At 35.9% G+C, this 15,624-nt stretch overlaps 1 protein-coding gene across 1 annotated transcript in view; it reads right to left on the reverse strand.

The window, feature by feature from the left end:
• PARD3B (par-3 family cell polarity regulator beta) overlaps positions 1-15,624 on the reverse strand; it is a 1,000,837-nt gene that overhangs the window by 349,619 nt on the left and 635,594 nt on the right. The gene's annotated exons all lie outside the window — the stretch shown is intronic.

Consider the following 15,624-nt stretch of genomic DNA (forward strand, 5'->3'; position numbering starts at 1 on the left):
TGTCTTCTTCAATCTCTTTCATAAGTTTTCTATAGTTTTCATCATATAGGTCTTTTACATCCTTGGTTAGGTTTACTCCTAGGTATTTTATGGTTTTTCATGCAATTTTGAATGGGATCAGTTTCTTGATTTCTCTTTCCGCTACTAGGAAAACTTTTGATAAATGACAATTGTGAGAGTGGTAGAGATTGTGAATCTGATGGTGGTACTTAGGATTTAATGTGTCGGGATTACAGGACTAGAGGTGAAAACATTTGAGAGAATACTATGCCTTCAGACAGGGATTTTGAATTGTTATCTCATGGAAAATCTCACACCCACAGCAGGTTTCATCTCTTAGTTTACCTGTCTCTAGTTCATCTTGTAGTGTAAAAAAGGCAATGGAAAAAAAGTACTCAGACTGTATAGCCTTATTATCTGTAGTTACTCTGAAAGAGGATTCATACAAAGGTAGGATTTTGTTATCTTGCTTTTGTCTTTTTTTTTGATAGACATAAGTTATCCCATTAAATCTAAGCCAACTTAAGTGTTGCATACTCCTCAGCCATATTAGGTTAAGCATGGTACTTCCTTAACTTTTTGACTGCACACTCTATTATTCTTAGTGGGAATACTTATCATTATTTTAATTGACAATTTAAAATTCTTTAGAACACTATTTCAAAAAACAGTATAGAAAATCCAAATGGGTGATAGGCATAAAAATTAGGGGTCTTTCTCCAAAATATTCAGTGACACAGATGTCTCTCTTTAGGACAGAAGATAAATGAACAAACATAATAGAAAAGAGAGGGGACTGTAATGACTTAATTAATAGAATACACTTTATTTAAAAGGTTAAATTGGGAACAATCATCTTTTATGCACACGCTTAGTGCTGGGAAGTGATTTAAATAATAGTAGCAAATGAGAAAATGAGGTAAAATTACACACACCACCACTATTTTTTTAAATGACAAGTGTTATAATTAATACTCAACTTCCTTTATAACCCACATTACCTTAGAACAACTATAAAGTTATCTCTGGGGGCTGGAGCTTAATTGTAGTCATTTCACTGCATAATATTTGGATAGCACAGCAACTGGAATGGTAGCAGTATGAATAAGACAGGTGTGCCATTTCAAATGAAACCTTATTTACAAGAGGTTGAAAAATGAGTGGGCTGGGTGTTGTAAAGGTCTTCCATTCCAGAATGGTGAGACACCAAAAGCATCAAGTGAGAGAGTGTTGATGGATCAAGAATCACAGTTTCTTGTTCTGGTTGTGATGATGGATTCTTCTTCTTTTTTTTTTTTTTTTGTTTGTTCATTCATGTTTTACGTTTCTAGAACCTATTATATTCCCATTTTATCCTTCAGTTTTACCCAAAGATGGGTACTACTTGCTCTTGATTACTTAAAGGGATATTACAGTAATCGAAGCGGTATCAATGAAATGTTGGAAGCTTGTGAAGATGAAATTCAGGGACATTTCTACTGTAACTGTTATTAAATACTTAGAGAGCACTGTGGACTTGCTCTCCTCTTCTCTGATTTAGATAATGGGATTTCTATACTAAGCTCATGCTTCCTAGCCTTCAACCCAAGATTGATGGACACTGATTTAATTCTTGTAAAGTGCTTCATAAGCAGGACACTCTTTGGTTTGGATATTTGTTAATTCCCTGCTGCATCCCCTGGTTCAGGAAGACTTGCTTGGAAAACACGGCAGCCTGATGGCCCATGTTTCTAGTTATCTTTGTTGTAGCCCTCTGAAGCGAATTAGAACTGTTCAACACTTACGGCACCTTTTTACAAAGTAAGGATAAACAGAGTCTTTTGACTCCACCAGGATCATTGTTTGAATTGAGAGAAACCATAAACCAAAAAAAATATGGGCAGAAACTCTGTGAAAAGATAGCACCCTGAGAGCTTATTAGAGGCAAACATTGAAGTCCTTACAATACATACATTGGCTTCCCAGTAGGATACATTTATATTAATACAGTGATCACTTAAAATATTTTATTCTTTTGTCAAGCCTTCTCATACACTTCAAATGCATCCTCACGGGGGGAAAACAATCCCCTTGCTTATTGATAGCATTTGATACGCATTCCAGAACATAAGTGACTATTAGGGACTGCACTTGCTTAATAAAAATTTGCAGAACAGAGGCAGATTTGGTGAGTTAAGGGGCCCCATATGCTCTACTTAAGCTGACAGAAGACAGTATATTGCTAACATGCACAAATCTCTTCAGATAAAAACTGCCATCAGCTACAGTTACTCTTTTTGAGAATGCCAACACTATGGCATGAATGGGAAGATGCAAATGTGTTCAGCTTCCCACTACTTCATATTGAGATACTTTGATGCGAAGCAGCCCTCTAAAATATGATTCAGTGCATGTCTTTATGCACAGAACTGTTTCATTTAATTTTTACTTCCACATCATTGACATACTAGAGATCGCAGTTTTGAAGGTGATGTTTGGTGCGATAAAAATCTATCTTCTAATGAGGCCATAAATACTTCCCTTTGGATAGTTTGCTAGGAAACTAAATATCAAGCAATTCCTTGATGGTTAATAAATTGTTTCCAAGACCTGTTCCTTCAGAACTTAAAAATAAATGATGTGGTTGTCAATATTAAGAATCAATTTTCTTCTCCTTACCAGATCAATTTCTGTGCAACTGATTGATTTCCAGAATTTCTGAGAAATACAAGCCTATTTCAAGTCGTAAATTAAGTTTTCTTCTTAGTAACCATGAACTATTACTTCACTAATTTATAGTGTTTTCTTATGTCAATGACCATTTGGCATACTGTTGCTCCTTGGGGAGACTTTCTTCTGAGTTCTCAGCACTGTGAATTCTTAAGCGTTGAAAAAATTCTTCCATCTCTTGAAAGAAAAAAAAAAAACCCCCACAAAACCAAACAAGCAAAACAAGGCTTATTGCCGAAAAGAGGGTTAGGGAATTTGTACAAGATGGTGATGCCAAAGTTTATCTCCCGATTTCTCTTAGCAAGTTTTGCCTAAAGTACCACGTTCATTCCTGGATGTGCTGGTGCTCTGACAATTCGCTAGTTTGAACTCAGCAGCTAAAGTGCTCTTCTAATACTACAGGGTATCCCGAGCCACTGTGCCACAGGATAAAAACGAGGGACCCACTCCCCTAGTTACCCGATTATTCTTATCTTCACAACTTTTCAGTGATCTCTTTAGAATTCCCTTTCTCCATGAATCTTAGAAGATCTCAAGTCTAAGGTCAAGAAAAGTCCAACATGTTTGTATGTTCTTATACTCTTTTCTTGATCAACTTACGGATATTGGAAAAATCAAATCATTCCTTCATAAATTTGCTAATTCATTTGTTTTGAATCCATTCAATAAACACTGTCTCTTTCAAAACAAGCAGAGATACTCAATGCAGGGGCCTGAGGAGATGCAAATAAATAATACATTGATACGATACAATGCAATAACGAGTATAATAAAGGGAGAAGGATAAGCTTTGAGAATACAGTAGAAGGTTAGACAGACATGAAGATTCAGAAAAGTAAATAAAGGTTTTAGGCGGCTGAATATTTGAACGAATCGGTCTGTTTGACACCTTTTAGCACTTGGGTGTCTTTTTTTACTGACGGCTAGGGAGTAGCATGAAAAGAGTTGAAGAGCTCAAGCTTTGATGTCAAAGGGACCTGGACTGAGACACTAATTACATGCATCACTATGGACTAATTACTTAGTCTTTTCAAGCTTACTGACCTCATTGTAAAATGCAGATAATGCCCCCTACCTCCAGTATGGCCACTCAGAGGACGGCAAAAACTTATAAAATCTAATAGGAGCAGTTGCTCACAAATGGATTCTGATTTTCTTTCACACACCACTGCTTTTGCTAGGTTCTCTGCACTCCAGTACAGAAGTATGTATCTGAACAGGCAGTGCAACTTCATACAGCTGTACAATGTTCAAACAGCACATAAAATTCCTTCTGAATTGTAATGAAAATTCATTCATTCTCCTGCTCTGCAAACATGCTTTTAAATTCCATTTAAATGTCACCTTCTCCAAATCATCTTCTTAGGCCTCCAGGCTGAGCTTAGAAACCAAAATTTATAAGTTTCTCAATTATTTGTGTATGGGTCTGTTGTACTCTAAAGTATGAGCGCCTTAAGGAAATTATATGTCTTGCTTTTCCTTGTTAGCTTAGAATCATTTTAGCACCTTTTACTCACTCATGCTTGCTGAGTGAATGGATACATAAGAGTAAAGAAAGCAGCAACCTGAATACGCCCCTTTATCATAGGCTGTAGACTAATGGTTGGGACATATGTTTAATTGTAGTATACATATGGTTAAAGGAATGTTGAAACACACGTGTGTATAAACCTAGTAAAATTCCTGTGGTGTAATTTGCAGACACATTCCTACCAAGGAAGCATAGGAAGAGGAATCAAATTCTGGGACTGGTCTAGATAAAACCCAAAACATGATAAAACTGTTTGGAATAAATATAAATTCACTTACATTTTAAGTGGTCAACTGTAGAAAAAATATATTGATAGACTATGCATATCTCACTGTCCTCGTCTAGTAAATGAGTTATATGTAATTGACCACTGGGGTTTTAATGCTTCTGTATTTAGTTTTTGGTTTCCTGGTACTAATCTTACGGCTGCTCCTCACATGGTAATGACACTTGAAAGAGCAGTTCATTCTGTTTATAGGAAATATTACATTTCTCCCCCCCACACAAAAAACTGGAATACCTGGTATAGAGGCTACTCTTTTCAGTACACAAAATATGATGAGTTTCCAATGCTGCAATCTATTACATGATAGTTTCAGAAGCAAAAGACAAACAAACAAAAACAACAAAAAACAAAAAAACGCAAAAAACAAAAACCCGCTCGCATTTAAAGTTGCTTTTATTAAATATTGCCTTAAATTATCTATAATATATGTATAAGATATAAAGGACTACAAAAAAATAGACACTGTGTTTCAGCAACTAGGTTTAAGAATATTATTTTGCCTTTGAAACCCATGGGAGCTTCATGCCAGTCTTCTTCCCTTTCCTCCTCACTCAAAGGTAAGCACAATCCTAAATTTTGCATTTTATGATTTTTTCCTTTCTTCATAACTGTACCAAAAGTTTGCTCCCAAATAACATTCTTTGTTATCTTTCATTCTGTCAAATGCTTTTTCTATATCTACTGGTGTGATCATATGTTTGTGTTTTAGTCTCTTAATATGTGACTTACACTGATTTATTTCACACGTTAAGCCAAACTTGCATTCCTGAAATAAATCCCACTTGATCATGCTCTTTTTTATACATTGTTGGGTTCAATTTGTTCAATTTTATAACAAAATTTTGTATCAGTTCATGAAGGATATCAAGCTAAAGGGTCTTTTTGTTTGTTTTCTAATGTTCTTTTCTAGATTTTATAAATGCCAGCTTCATAGAATGAGGTGGAGAAGAAATATTCTTTATTTGGAAATGCTTCTATAGGATTCATATTATCTCCTCCCACTCATGCTCAGTAGAATGCACAAGTAAAGGCATCTGGACCCAAAGTTTTCTTTGTGGAAAAGTATTTAATTGTTATCCAATTTCTTAATAGCTATAGGGCAATAGCCTATTGCCTATAGACTATTTCTTCTAGTGTGAGTTTGATAGTTTATCTCCCTCATCATCTTAGTTGTCAAGTCAGTTGCTCATAACAGTGCCTTAATATTCTTTAATTATCTGTAGAATCCATAGTGATACCCCCTCTTAATCCTGATAATGTTCAGGGGTCTTGTATTACTTTACCACTCTTGTTAATGAGGCATCATTTTTATGGACCATCTTTAAAAACTAAACTTTGCTTTCACTGATTTTCTCAAACTTTTTTTCCCAGTTCATCAGTCTCTACCCTTTTATGCCTTCCTTTCTTAAGCTTAATTTGGTCGAATTTACTCTTCTTTTTCTATCTTATTACTGTAGAAGCTAAGACCATTGATTTGAGACCTTTCTCCTTATTCTAAGATTGCTCAGTTCTAGAAATCTTCTTAGTGGTACCCCCACAACTTTTTGTTGCTTCACAGATTTTGATACTCAGTGTTTTCATTTTCATTCAGTTTAAATACTTTCTAATTTTTCTCTTAGTTTCTTTCTTGTTCCATATGTTACCGAGAAATGTTATTTTCCAAATATTTGTAGATTTTCCATAGTTCTGTTTTGGATATTTTAATTTCACTAAAGTGACAGATTGTATGTTGTATGACTTGACTCCTTTCAAATTTTTTGATACTTATTTTTTTGTGCTTAGGAATAGTGAGATTCTTGGATTTGCTTTTCTAGCTTTCACTAAACTGGGAAAAATTTTGGCTATTATTTATTTACATATTTTTCTCTGTTCCCCATTTTCTCTCATTTGGGGACTCCAATTACATGATCCTCAGGCCATTGTGAAGTTGTCTGTCAGTTCACAGTTCACTGTTCATTTCTTTGTGCCTTTTTTCTTTTAGTTTGTATAGTTCTATTGCTATTCCTTCACATTTGCTTATCTTGTTTTCTGCAATATCTAATCTGCTGTTGTTCTAGCCAGTGCATTTTTTCATCTCACATCTTAAAATTTTCATTTTCAGGTAATTTAAAAATATTTCCCATGCCTCTACTTAACATGTTCAATTTTCCTTCAGGTTATGAATTTATAGAATACAGTCATAATAATTTTTAAATGTGCTTGTCTGCAAATTCTAACATCTGCATCATTTCTGGTTTTAATGATTATTTTTCATTATGTATTACATTTCTATAGTTCTTTGCATACAATATCTTTTATTGGATACTAGATATGTAAATTTTACCTTGATGGCTTCTTGGTATTTTCATAGTCGTTCAAATATTTTTGTATTTTTGGGATATAGTTGAATTATTTGGAAAGAGTTGATCCTTTTGGGATTTGCTTTTAAGATTTTCTAGGTAGGATCAGTGTACCCTCTACTCTAGGGTGATAATGCTAAACTACAGAGGCAATGCCCTTATGCATACCCTATCCAATGTCCTATGGATTTTAAGATTTTTTTTTTCAATCTTGGTGGACACAGGTACCGTTCTTGGTCCTATATGAGCACTGGGTACTGTTTGTACTGTTTCCTGGATATCTGGGGGAGTTATTTTTCCAGGCTTGGTAGTTTCCTCACTTGAGTGCTCTGATCAGTACTCTGTGTAATACTCAAGATAGAAGCTCTAACTATACCTGGAGTTCACTCTCTGTGCAGCTCTCTCTTCTCTGGTACTCAGCACACACTAATCCCTTGGCTTTCTCTGGGCTCTAAGTTCCATCTTCTCAATGCATGTATTAAAAAAATAAGATACAAATCTTATAAAAAGTTCCATGGTAGAGTACTGTTTAATTTCTCTGGAATGAGTAGCAAAATAGTTCCAATATTAAAAAAAATTGAAACATCTTTGTATTTTTTTCTTTGAAACCAGTTTCCTAAATCACAGAAACAATGGCCTTAGGACAACTTGATTAGCTGTCGTCCAAAATACAACAGGAAGAACACTGAAGTGAGAATGTGATCAGCGACTGACAGCAATACTCTTTGGAAGTCTCTCATTACTCTTACTTTTCTCCCACAAAGGGATACAACATAATCATTGCTGGAAATAGGAATTAAAACAAATTTCGGTTCATATATGACAGAAAAGAGAATGCAGCTGTGGACCGAAAGGAACCCAGGTCTAAAATCAGGACTATTCCCCTATCCAGCACACATGCTACCATCATGAGCAACCGTCACAAGTTTTCCTTCTAGGAGTCCTCACAACTGGACCCTTGGCTTTTTCCATTCCATAGCTGAACTTTGGCAATTGCCTCGAATTTGCTCTTGACCTACCTCTATCTCCCCAAGTCTATTATACTTATTTGTCATATCCAGATTGACCTGTTCTAAGTATCACATTCATTATTTTTCTATCCTACCTCAAAGCTTTCACTAAATTCAGCAACCTAGAAAGTAATTTAGTCTCCTTAGCCATTATTCAAGGATTGAACTCTTTCCTTTTCTCTTTATATTTTCCTCTATGCATCTTTTATTAAAGTCATATACAGTGATTCCTACTTTCTTCCCATCTGTCTTTACCCATGTTGGAAATGCATCACATGTATAAACACGCTTACTTCTCCTGGGCCCAGATTCCCACTATAACCTCCTCTTTGTAGAATATTTTCTCCAACTCTGTCTCCCCCAGAATATACTTTAGCTTTTCCTCCAAGCAAATGTACCACTTTCTACTCTGTAACATGTAGATTTGTGGGCAACTTCAGTGAAGGGAAAGATAATATTTTATTCATTGTTGCATAATAAACCATTACAGATTACAAAGGTCATCAAAGATCAGTTGTATGGAGTCTCTCTCTCTTTTTTTTTAATCTGTAACAGGGAAAAGGCTACCTGTGTGAGTTCCCTTTTAAGAAAGTCCTCGGTGAATTCTTGGGATCTACCAGGGATAGATTATTTCTACTACTCAGACTATGAAAACTCTCATATCTCTTACACCCTTGATAGATATTTTTCAATTATCAGAAATAAATTGGTGCTGATTAAATCACAGGAAAAAAATGGGGCACAGGCTATCCTATGAGTCACATAATAAACAATGATTATACACTAATAACCAGTGAAACATCACACCTATAATTTCACTATTTATAAATGTACATTTCTACAAAGTGATTCTATCCTTAACAGGGATAAGGAGGAAAGGACCAAAACTTATTACCAACTTACATGTGTCAGAAATCATGCTAAGCATTTTAACACATGTTATCTCATTAATCCTTACAAATTCTCTGTGAGTTGGGCATTATTATCTCCACTTTATAGAGGAGGGAACTGAGGCTGAGTAAGATTATGTCATAAAGTTAGCAAGTGGGACAGCTGGATTCTGAAGATTTCCTGATTTCAAAGCACAAATTCCTTTTATTATGTGAATCTTAGAGGTAAGATTTTGCTAATGGTTTTACCATCAAGTAGTATATATTTCATTAGTCACCACACCTGCTAAAGTAAAATTTCATAACAAACTACAAGAACGAGCACCTGCCTGATGTCTCTTAAAAATGGTTGCTGATACTCTCAGAAGACAGGTTAGTCCTAAGTTGTTTTGAGCCTCATACACCTGGAAATTGTTACCAAGGAGAGGTATAGACTATTGCTCGGATGATGTCAGAGCAGTGGGAAGGGTAAAAAAAAAAAAGACAAATCTGTATGACATCATAGAGAATTTATTGCTTGAACAAAGGAATGAAGCAACAGAAAGAAGCACAGAATCCAGTGTGTGGTCTTGTGACTGAGGGATGCCATAACTAAAGAGAAGATAGAAGAAAAATGGTGTAGGATTGAGCCAAGTCTTGAAATAGGAGAAGCAGCATGGAATGTCCTGGGATTCACATCTCCCTTTTTTTTACTTCTCACTCCCCAACCCTGGCTTCTTAATGCAACTTAAGACAGGAGTTAAGTTTTTTTTGGCAGCTCAAGTGGGCTACAGTCAACTAAGATCCTGAAGTGCTTTTTCTATTAACTGCTTTTAAGCCAGGTCTTTGTCCAACAAAGATCTAGGGAGAGACAGTGGTGTGCCAGGCATCAGGCTATGCACTGGGGCTGTGGAAGTGAACAAGACAGTCTATAAGCCTGGAACCAGAAGTGTTTCTATTACACAACTAATCACAAATAGAGTGAGAGGTATTAGCACATCTTCCCAATACAAACTACCTTCAGCATTCACCTTCACAGATCTAGTAACCCCCTAACTGATCTTTGAGATTCTGCACTTACTCCCTATGATCTATTTTCCAGAAAAAAAGGTAGTGGAATACTTTAAAAATAATAAACAAACAAAAATCTTATGATGACAGTCCCATGCACAAAACCTCAAAGTAGCTTCTAATCACATTTAGAAGGAAATCCAAAAACTTATGATAGCTTCAAGCTCTGCATTGACTGGTCTCTTACGGGCCTTCCCAACCTCATTCTGCACAGCTCTCCCCTTGCTTAGCCTACTTCACCCTTCTGGCCTCTGCAGTTCCCCAAACATGCTGAGCAAGTCCTTCTTCAGAGCTTCGGGACATCCTTCTCTCCGACTGTCATGCCATCCTACCAGACAGCCACACAGCTCACTGCTCTCCTCCATTCACATCTCCATATTCATCACATCATCAGGGATGTCCTTCTGGCCACCTTACCTAAGGTAGGGCTTCCAACTCTAGCTCTCTGTTGCTACTTCCTCATCCTGCTTCAGTTTTTGACAAGTACTCATCACTGCCTGACATCTTCTCCACTAAAACATAAGCTCTGTGTGAACACGGGCTTTGCTTTGTTCACCATTTTGTCCCCAGGGTCTAGAACAGTGCCTGGTACATGGTAGACACTCACTAAATAGTTGTTGAATTAAAGGAGGATGATTAGGAAATCTCAAAAGTAGGTAATGAAGAGACTAACCCTCACTTTATGGATTGGGTCTTCCTGAGGGATTTAGGTTGCGACCTGAAGATGTACAGGGAAACGTGAAGATGATATTTGGAAAGAGGAAATATGAAAGCTCCTAGACAGATTCCACACATAGAACCCAAAGGTCTTCCATAGAGCTGGAGCACTCAGAGAGAGGGAGTTGGGTAGGAGACCAGGAGAAGTATAAAGAAAGGGGTCAGTCATAAAGGAACCCAAAACCACGTTAATGAGTTTTATCTTTAACCTCAAGGAAATGGATGCTGTTAAGGGCTTTTTAGCAAGGAAGTGACATGATCGGATTTGTGTTTTAAAAAGATCACCCAGACTGTAGTGTGGAAAATGAACTGGATGGGAGTAAGGCAGATGTGATTTTTCTTTTTAACCCAAGTACAGGAATTTACATTTATCCCTATTAAATTTAATCTTCTGAATTGCAGCTCATCAGTTCTCCCTGTTGAGATCTTTCCGAATCCTGATTCTGTCATCCAATGCATTAGCAAACTGCCGAGCTGTGTGTCACCTACACATTTGACAAGTAAGCCTGCTATATCCAAGTCATGTGCAGGGCTTACATTACACCATCTCTATTCTCTTCTCGGCACTTCTGCACATGCTTGTGGGAGGGTCAGCTGGGCAGAAACATACCCCCATCACTCAACACTGTTTCTTCTGGTAAAGTTAACTGGCCAACCTGGATCTAGAGTAGAACCCTCAAACTCTGGTAACCCAAGCTACTCCGGATTTATATGTGCCTTTTTCCTAGAGCTTATGGACTTTATGCTAAGACAGCAACCCATTTCACTCCTACATGTATTAATCTTGGCACTTGGTTTCTGGCTGGGGATTGTATAGCTGCTTCTGTTCTTGGCTACAATAAGTGCTATCAAAAGATTTCTTTCCTGGCATGAATTGAAGTATATAATACTGTCTACGTTTCTGCCCAGAATTGACTATCATCTGTTTAATATGCAAACTGTGCAAAACCAGGGCTACTAGTGTGTAATGGATTTTGAAAAGTTGTCATCCAGATTCATTGTTTATTAGAGGATATTAACTTTGGAGGTTTATGTGCTGTCTCTCCAACCCAGAGAACACAACCATTCACTTAAATGGGATGCACCAGGTCTGCACACACTCTAGTGAACTGATCTGGTATTTTATACCGATCTATTAGATGAGCTCATTTAAATCAGGCTCCTTTGTGCAGAACAGATGATTACACCTACATATTAAATATCCACTATCTTTTGGGAAGCTGTTGAGGTATACTAAGAATCTTGAACAAGGTTGAGCTAATAGAAAACATTAATAGGAAAAATAGAAAGTGGAGAGACCCAGAGTCCAAAATGACTCCACAAGCAGCAATTTTTTAAACTCTTTTCCTCAGACCAGGGGTTTCTTTGGAAGCCTCAGAGACTGCTGATGAAGGAAGGGGAAAAAGGAAAAGTAATGGGCTGTATCTGCAGTACATCAACCTATCCTACCACCTTTCCCTCATCTGCCTACCCCAATTCTTACATTAAATAAACTTGCTTGCTGTAAAAATTTAAGAGATTTAGAAAAATGTATTTAAAATTCTTTGGGTATGAATTACTTAGAAATTTTTGTGAATTGGAAAAAAATCCCAAAATAACTGCTTTCAAGTGTAAGGATTTTTTTTTAAGAATTGTAACAATTAGTAAAATCAGCAGAGGGTTACATTTCAAGGGTTCTTCAAACATTAATTAATTTCAAATTTTGGCTTTATTTTCATACCTCGGAGCCAATAATTTTTTCATGTCTTGGATACTTTGGTAGGTTCTGGTAAATCTCATAGGCTCTAGGCCCTGTGCCTATAGCAACTAACAGGGGGAAAATTCCTTTCCTGCTTCAACCAGAGAAACTGTTTCAATAACTCAGGATGTGAAAATATAAACTTAAAACTACTCCTGTAGGTCATTAAGAAGAGCAAAAATAACTTTTATTGTTGTTGTTGTTCCTTCTGGGCATCTCCTTCCTACATGTGGTGCCTTCACTAAATTCTCTGGTTTGAAATGGCGTCACCATTGTCCCAAACACCTTTGACCCCTTGCCCTCTGCTCCAACCGAAATATGATCAGTCAAGCTTGAGTTTGACCAGGGGTAGGGAATCAGATCATTGTTCTGTTACAGCTTTTCTATGGAAAATTTTCTATCAAAATAGGATTGGAATAATAATCTCTATAGATGAAGACCTACGACTCTCAGTCTCAGGGTTGTAAGCCCGAGCCCCATGCTGGGTGTAGAGATTACTTTAAAAAAAAAGGATGAAGATCTAAAAGAACTCAGAAATTCTGCCCAACTCATAGAAAGGTGACTGCACTTCTGTCTACTTGCAGTGACCAGAAGCTCCCCACGTTACAGGGGAGCAATTGCAGACACTACTGGCTGGCTGACTGTCACCAACAACTTCATTCTCCTGCCCAATGAAACAAAAGTGGACGTTTGCTGAGCAGCAGGCTTTATGCAGTGTTCCTGAGTTCCTGATTTAAAGGGAAAAACGTTGGCATGTACTATTACCCTCTGCCCTCCCCTCTTTTTTTCTTTTTACCTGGAACATGGATATGCTTGTTGAAGACACGGCACTGGGCACTAACATAACAGATATAAGGACAAGAGCCAGAAAGTTAAGAATAGCAGAGGGTTCAAAAAAGAAAGGAACACAGGTTTTTGATAGCTCTCCTGAGTCACTGAACTGGCCCTATTCAGATTTCAGGTTATATTTGACCAATAAACTCCTATTTATTATACCACTGTTGGTATTCCATTGCAGTGGAATGTGCTCCTGTTCAATACCATTTCAACTGGTAAAGAGTAACTTTCTGTATTGACCTGAAATTTGTTAACATATATATCATTCCTCCTATAGATATTCTTACCCTGTCTTCTAGGTGATAGTCCTCAATGATAAGAAATCAGCCAATAAACCCTACATTCCTTTTCCTTTTCAGAGTTAAGTATCATCATCTCTTTCTACCGTGGACAGAATAACTTGCTTTTTAATTTATTTTAAAATTATTTTACTGCTGCCAATTGATTTTATTCCAGTTGTAAAAGTAATACATATTTCTGTTAGAAGATTTAAAAAGTATAGAAATGTATAAATAAGATAAAATTATCCTTAAAACTACCACTAAAGAAAAAAAAAAACAATGCTAATATTTTGCTGAATTTCCTTCCTTCATTTATATACCTATATATTTCCTTTACATTATTCATATATGTATATCTACACATATATACAGCAACATATCTGTTTACTCTTCTCAACTGCTGTTTTATCATTAACATTTTTCATGTCATTAAATAGTCTTAAGATTTTTATTGGTTGTGTAATAGTCTATTATATCTATTAGATCAATAGCCTATCATTTCACAAACTCTCTAATTGCTGGGAAATTAAGTTCACTATAGTGAAAAATCCTTAAACTTAAATCTTGTTTAAATCTTAAAAGATCAGATATGAATCAATCTTTCTCGCTTTCTTTCTTTCTTGTAGGATAATTCTTCAAAATGGAATTATGAGATAAAAGATAAAAATAGTGCTACTATTCCTTATGGCGGTGCCTTATACAATTACTATACTGCCTTGCAGCAAAGTAGCATAAATTTAAATATCCAACAAGCATGTCCTGTGATACCGAGACATGTATAGTTCTGCATCCCCCAATGTTTGCCAATATCTCAATTTTCTTATTTGCTTGTGAGGTTGAATATATTTCATACATGTTAGCCAACAGAATTTCTTTTTTGTGAACTGTCTGAGCATATACTTTTCCAATTTCATACTGGAATGTTTTCTAGTAACTATTTAGAGGCTCTTCATATATTAAACGTATTAATTTTTTGTCAAGTATTTTATAGTTATTCCTTTGTTCTCATGAACAACAAAGAACATGTGGATAATAGGGAGTGATTATTAAAGTGGTGTCTCTTAATCCTATTTCAAGAATGTGGAGTTTCTAAATTAATTAACATTTCATGATGTGGATTTAAAGAGGAACAATGTAATCCAAAGTGAACTCTTAGGATCATTTCTTATTTTTACCTATGTTATTCACATCTAATGTGTTCTCCAATCTAAGAAAAAATATTTTCTCTTTTCACTCAAATAGGCTTCTTTAAGTACTTTTCTTATATACCAACACTTTATCTTAACAATGAAACTTCTAAAACCTGCTTAGAAAAGTACATGATGATATATTGAACACCTATTTAAGATTATCACCTTCTTTTGCAGATATTCCCAGTCCACTAATGATGAAGCATATTATCAGCTTTTCCAGTGGGCAGATGATTCAATTGAGCTGACTTTAGAAATGCTTGCTCTTAATGACCTTGTGACCTCATTTTCAATATAACAACATCTCTAAAATACGGCTTGGTCATGACTAAAGACTGTAAGTACTTTTTATAAAGGAATACAATTTATATATTCAAGGGGTTAGTTACTTTAGTCTGTTTAAGAGTTAACTTATACATCTGTCAATATCAAGTACTATGTTTGGAGATTGTACAAATCAGGTTACATGAATATAGAGTTTTGGAAAGTTCCTCATTCTTCTCAGCAGACTAGGCTACAGTAGATTGCACCTGTATTGATAAATTCTTTAATTAAACCTAAATACAAAAATTGCTTTATGGATAAAAATGTGCATAAGTTATGAGGCTGTTGTGGAGGAGACTGTACTACATATTTAAACTATGTCAAATATTTTCAATTTATTTTGAGTCCTGTTCTTTGATTCAAGATTTTATAGTATCACTTCGGGATATTTGCCATGACGACGAATACTGTGTGACCCAAAGTGATCTCTGAAGGTTCAGTTTACACAATATTTGTCACAACTCACATGCAATCACATTGCCGTATGGTAATGTAATTCAATTTCATGTTGCTGCAGGTAAAAGCAAGCAGTTCAAGCATGTTTTGAATATAATTCCCATGGCACTAGGTTTATGCAGTAGTGTTACCCTTCTTCGTCTGCAAACATATGTATGGAAAAGGAAATTGGGATTAATAAACAGGCACCCAGATTTGTTACAAAAATATTTATCTTCAACCTTTTTCTAATTATCTAAAAAAGGAAGAACTTTTATAACTTAGAA

Source organism: Suricata suricatta, chromosome 3 (assembly GCF_006229205.1).
Source record: "Suricata suricatta isolate VVHF042 chromosome 3, meerkat_22Aug2017_6uvM2_HiC, whole genome shotgun sequence".
NCBI classification, from domain to species: Eukaryota; Metazoa; Chordata; class Mammalia; order Carnivora; family Herpestidae; genus Suricata; species Suricata suricatta.